The sequence below is a fragment of the Microtus oregoni genome, unplaced genomic scaffold (genome assembly GCF_018167655.1).
Source record: "Microtus oregoni isolate MIOR12 unplaced genomic scaffold, Mior012 000019F_ref0000042, whole genome shotgun sequence".
NCBI lineage: Eukaryota > Metazoa > Chordata > Mammalia > Rodentia > Cricetidae > Microtus > Microtus oregoni.
Window position 1 is genome coordinate 38,626,766 of NW_024543078.1, and position 6,409 is coordinate 38,633,174.

Here is a 6,409-nt window from a genome sequence, read left to right on the forward strand (position 1 = left end):
TGACCCAGTTTTCCAAGCCCAACCCAGTCCTCTGCACCCAGGCAGGCAGGCAGGCATGGGGCAGCAAGAACTCGCAGAACATCTTCTCAGGAACATCATTACCCTAGTCCACAGCAGCTCTTTGGTCCAGGGCATTTGACTAACTGTATATAACCACACAGGCATCTCCAGGACCTGAGATGCCAATGATCCCACATGATCCTACCTTGGAGTCATTTGTCCTGAGCCTCTGTCTTCTGCCTCCAGGTTAACTGATGTATTGTCGTCCATAGACGGGCCCTGTAGCCCTCTACTGCAGACCTGGTAGTGTCTACCCCCTCCTGGAAGCCCGTCATAGCCTTCCTAAAGATGAGGACTCTTACGTGACAGGGAGATGTGGAAATAAGCCACGGAGTCACAGGAGTGGGTATAAAGGCTCCGGAAAACATTCCAGTGAAGGGGAGGGAGGGAGGGTCCTTGTGGACAAGGAGGCTGGGGTAGCAAAGCCAGAATGAAGCCTGCTAGGAAGGGGAAAGGGGAGGGAGGGTGGATGACTGTGGGAATCCAGCTCTGGTGGCAGGCTGGGTAAGCGGCTTTGATCCACACTGAGGCAACACAGTTTTTTTCTAGTTTTAAGATAACTTGGACTTGGGAACCTGGGCTCTGGCCCCAGCTGCCGCCCTGGGCTTTACCCCTGCTCTGCTCCGGGGAGACACTGGCTCTCTGGGCAGGCTCTCCTGGATGCTGGAGTATATATAGTTCTTGAGCTGAGTTGTCAGGACCTGAGGACCACAAAGCTCCAAGGAGAGGAGCTTGGTGTGCCCACCTCAGGAATAGACAGGACCTCCCCTTAACCCTGCTTCTCAGAATTAAACTTTCTGTATCCCTGTCCCAGGCATCCGTTAATCGTCTTTGACTTGGGCTTGAGAGGCCATGGCACCCTAACTGGGGCCTATGAAGATGGTGATCACGGGGCAGACTAGTGTGAACAGGGACTAGTGTGAGCATGGGCACAGTAATGGACTGTTGTGGGGGTGCACACTGCCTGGGAACCCCATATCAGACTCCAAACATCTGCCTTGGTGGTGATCTGTACCTTCACATCCCAGAGGCTGCCCCACCACACCCTGAGTCCCTCTCCAGCCCAGTGGACAATAAAGCTGTCAGCAGCCAGGGCCAGGGCAGCCAATGGGCGTGGCTAGGAGGAGAGGGCATCCAGAAGCAAAGACATCTCTATTAGGGGTTTCAGACTCTGCGTGTCCATCCTGCTCAGTGCTGGGGCCTTGAGGGCCGAGAGCAGGTGGTGGCTCAGAGAGAAGGGGCTAACTAGATGGTCAACGAGGAGCCCCCAGTGAGGAGCCGTGACCTGTGTCTAAGGAACAACTGCCTGCCCAAGCCTCAGGACTCTTAATGTACCTGCAGTCTGCATTTGCCTTCTGGGCAGGAATCTCCTGGGTGTACATTCTGCTCAGCCCCTGAGAAGACTCTGACGAAAGGGATCCTGGCAGCACCTGTACTGGAGATGAGCTGCAGAACATCGCCCACCAGCCCCTGGTGGAGTCCAGCAGACAGCAAAACACCTTCAGATGCGGACTGAAGAGAGCAGGCCTCTGCCCTTCACCCCTACATCTAGTTCCCTTCCCTTAGCTCCCAGGCCCTGGATGCCTAGTTTGTGAACCAGGGCAGGGACTAGCTTAGGGACCCAGGTCCACTGCTAGGCAGGCTGTATCCTCTTACTGGATTCTGCTGGAGACTTAGGAGCTTAAGAGTAGGCCTATGGCCCTGGGGAGGCTCCTGAAGTGGCTACAGGTCGTGAGTTGGCAGCCTCTACCTGGTGAGTTCTTTGCAAACACCCACCTCTTCTAATTAGCCACAAGCAGCCTGTGTGCTGGTATCGCTAGTATTCCCCAGGATCCCCAGATCCTCCAGCACTTTCAAAGTCTCAGGTCTTGTGGGTGGGCTGGCCCTTTTCCTCAGGCTGATGGGGCTCTGAACCCGACTGCTCTGAGGACTCCCTAAAACGTTCCACCATTCCTAAGCTCAGCTGAAACATCTCTGGAAGCACCGTGGTCACCTCTGGTGACTAAGTTCTAAGACAGTGCCTCCTTATTCCCCATCTGTCAAATGGGGCTGCTGTGACTACCAACTTCACTTTCTCCTGACCACACAGGACCTGGATTGTCCAACACGAGCCATCTGATCTTTTTTTGTTTTAATTTTATTTATTTTTAATTTTTGGTTTTTTGAAACATGGTTTCTCTGTGTAGCTTTGGGGCCTGTTCTGGAACTTGCTCTATAAACCAGGCTGGACTTGAACTCACAGAGATCCATCTGCCTCTGCCTCCTGAGTGCTGGGATTAAAGGCATGAGCCAGCACTGTCTGGCCAGTCCAAGCTATCTGTAGGAGGGTTAGGAACACACACACCCCAACTAGCTACTATCAACTCAGAGATGGAGCTGGATGTTTGGTTGAGGGTCACATGGATGATGGGTGCCAGGGAAACCAGCAGAGGGGGACAGAGCAAGACTGCCATAGGTGATGCCAGGGGGGCCAGTGGACTGAGAGGATGGGGTACAGTGCGATAGAGACCCACTGGGGTGGAGGAGGAGGGTGTGACAAGGACTGCTGGGCCCTGGGGCCTAGATTCCTAGTTCTGCCGGAGCCTGCAGAGTTAGGACTTGTTTATTCTTGGCAGGAAGGCTAGTCCTGGGGAGTAGGAGGGGGAAGCAAAGCCTTTAAAAAAAATAATAATAAAACATTCATTTAGAAGGCTTCCAAGGCGTGCTGAACTGCAAAGGGGTCCTGGAAAAAAATGCTGAGAGGGTTTAAGTGTAAATGGACCCAAAACACCATAATTAAATTTCCCTTAAATTTACCAGAGTTTGGGGTCAAAGAAAAAATAAAACTTTAGGGAAAATACACTTGAGGTTTCAGGCCAAGAGCTTAGGAAAATAGATTTCTGAACTGCTCAGCAGCTACCGGCCTGGCCCTGCCAGTCCTTGAGTTGTTGAGGCCTTAACCCCTCTTTGCTCGGCACTGCCCTGTGCACTCGCTGCTCCTGGGAACTTTCGTGGCACTGCGGTGGCGTCTTGTCAATTCTTCCTGCTTTCTGCTGAGTAGCCCTTCTATGCCAGGCAGCCTCACCCTTGCCCTGCCATCTGCCCACAGCTCTGATCTCCATTCTTTGCTCAGCCAGGCATATTTTCCAAACCCAAGTTAGGACCTGAGGTCTAGTGGTCTGAGTGAACCAAGGGACAGAAAGGCCAGAAAGCTTGGTCTGGAATATCACAGTATGTCCAGGCTCCCAACAGTGCGTGACTCATGTTATTGCTCTTTTTGCTCAACCTGCCAGGAAGCTCAGTGCTAAAATTAAGGACCTTATATAGTAGCTAGTATTGGCTGGAGGCTTTTGGAATATTTTCTCTTCTTGTTCATGTTCTTCAAAATTCCATTTCTGTGCTAGGTGGTGGTGGTGCACACCTTTGAATCCAGTATTTGGGAGGCAGAGGGAGGTGGATCTCTGTGAGTTCAAGACCAGCCTGGTATAGAGAGTGAGTTTCAGGACAACCAAGGATACACAGAGAAACCCTGTCTTGACTCACACCCCCCCCCCAATCCATTTCTGTTATAATGTGTAAGTCAAAGATACTTTTCAAATTCTGAGAGTAAATGTGAAGGGCAGAAATTCCCTACAGTCACTCATAACCACACCCCCTTCAAACCTGCTCTCCTTCTTCTTTGGGGGAACCGAGTAAGGCCAGTCCTGTAAGGGGGAGTTCTGAGCCCCTTTCACATGTTGTTGCACTGACTCCTGAGCCTGTTGGCACACAGTAACATGTTTCCCATTATAGATGAGGAAATGGGGACCCCTAGGAGGGGCGGAGCAGCTCTGGGACTCTGAAAACCTGTCCTTTCGGCCAGGATGCAGAGTTTCTCGGGCCTTAGTTTCCCTATCTTTTCACTCTGCCACATTGCAGCAGCCCCCTGCTGGACCAGACATCCTTCCTGAGGGCAATCTAGTTCCAGGCACGGGACTACCCCTGCCTGGGTTCCAGGCCCACTGTCCCTATAGCAGCTGCCAGGAGCCCTGTAGTAAGAGGTGAACTATGAATTCAGGTCTGTCCAGGAGGGTCCCTCTGATGACAGCACCTCACTGCCATCTCCCCGGCCTTAGCCCTGGCCTGGCTGGGGAGGTCAGAGAAGGGCAGATATCAGGGTGCCTACTCCTAGCCTGTGGGAATGTTATTCCAGGGCACATGTAGCTGGTGCCCCTCCACAGTCTCTCTCCTTGTTGTTGAGCAGCATAGGCCCCCGAAAGCTGAGGCCACCAGCTTCCACTCAGATGGAGCTGAGCCCCTTAGCGTGCCTGACTTGGTCTTTGCCTGACTCATCGTCACTGAAGACTCCATCTATCTCGTGGGGCTTAAACAGTTGATGGGGTCCCAGGAAGTAGCCAAGGAAGTGTAGGTATAGATGGGGACTTTAGCATTAGGAGACCTTCCCACCCCATCATCAACACTGGCTTTTGGCAGGCTCCACATCTTGTCCTCTGGGATTCTGCCATGGGCCAAAGTTGCCTACCTTGTCAGAGTCTTAGTACCAGTCTGGAGTTCAAGTGAGGGGCCTGGGATAAAATAGTGGCTAAGTTTGGGACAGCATTATGGAGATTTAAGGGCTGGTGCACTTGGCACAGATGACAGAGTGGTGGGGTCAGCCTTACCTTGTGTAGCTCTCTGAGAAGCATGGGGATTCTTGCTGAACTCACTGACTGGGGAAAAATCACTCTGAGTCTGGGGTTGGGGCACACGCCTTTAATCCCAGTACCCAGGAGGCAGAGGCAGGCAGATCTCTGTGAGTTCGAGGCCAGCCTGGTCTACAGAGCGAGTTCCAGGACAGGCTCTAAAGCTACACAGAGAAACCCTGTCTCGAAAAACTATGAAGTAAAATTAAACGGACAACAGCCATGCCTTTCAGGAATTATGTCCTGGTATAAGGTAAGACAAAGTGAGCTGCAGCTATGGGGGCTGGACAGGGGAATCAACTCCAGAGAATCAGTGGAGTCTCAAAAATGCTGTGCTCTTTTGATGTAAGGGCCACCAGAGAGTGGCAGCCATGCTAGAGAGTCCTTAACACCCAGGCCATGTCAGGATGTGCTCAGGAACTACCAGGTACATAGTGTGCAAAAGCTGGCTCCCCACAGGCAGGTCTGTGTGCTGACTCCTGGGATGAGAGATGGGAGATGTGGATACGGCACAGAAGAAGCCATGTGAAGATAGAGACTAGGTGACCACAAGTCAAGGATGCCTGGAGGCCCCAATTATAACAGGCAGGAAGAAGCTTCCTCTAGGGCCCACTGGCAGCTCATCTTGATCTCTTGACTTCTGTTGTCCTGAACTGTGAAAGTAAATTTAAGACAATCAGGTTTTAATCTGGCAGTAGGCTTAGAACAGGAATACATGTTGTGAACCCCACATTGCTTCAGGGGAGCAGGGCCCACAGGAACTGGCCCATGCCAGCCCACATGGTTGGGGAAGGAGCAGAGTGGAAGAGCCCTGTCTGGAGCCTTCTCTTCTGCATGTGTTGCCCATTGGCCAAATCTACCTAGAAGCTGGAAAGCAAGGAAGCCTAGGAGATATGGTCTGTCGGGCACAGGGTTCAGAGAACAACCACCACTGGTCTGGGATTCCCAAGTGAATATTTCTGCCCAGGAGTCATCCCAGGAGTACAGAATTACTGCTGTCTGGACAGATGCTCAGCCTTCAGGAACAGTGTGGAGGGGTCTGCTAAAGCCTCCAGAGGAGGGGGGGGGTGGAAATAGCGGTCAGAGTTCACATTCTGGTTCATTTACTGATAATTAATCTGCCAGCAGATTAGGGGAGAATGTCTGCTATGATCCCCTGGGGTGGTATCCTGGGAGTGGGCTGCTACCTGGGGGTGCCATGGGAACCCAGGCCTGGGTCCTAGCCAGTCTGCAGTGAGGTGTGCTTGGTCAGAGCAGGCAATATGAGTGTCAGTAGACTTGAGGGCTCTGGGGACAGCCCTGCTCAGAGATCCGGGAAAGGTAAGAGTGACCAGGGAGCAGCTGAAAGGTTCTCAAGGCCCACCTTCCTTGTATCTGATACGCAGGGTGAGTCCTTCAGAAACGTGGAGCCAAGACCCCACCTACTTCCCTATCTCTCCCCTGGCCTCAGGCCTGAAGCTTGATCGTGAGACAAGATTCCCAGCCTTGTGAGGGTAGATACAGAAGCCACCAGTCACAGGATGGTGGTGGTGGGTGCTATTTCAGAGGGTCTGGAAGGCAGCACTTACAACAGCTTGCCAACATGATGGGGTGGCCAGGTTGATCCTCCTGGGAGCAGCTGTCAGTGTGACACACCGCAGATGGAATGTGTCCCCAGCATGGGAGTGCTGCGTTAAGACCTCCCCAGG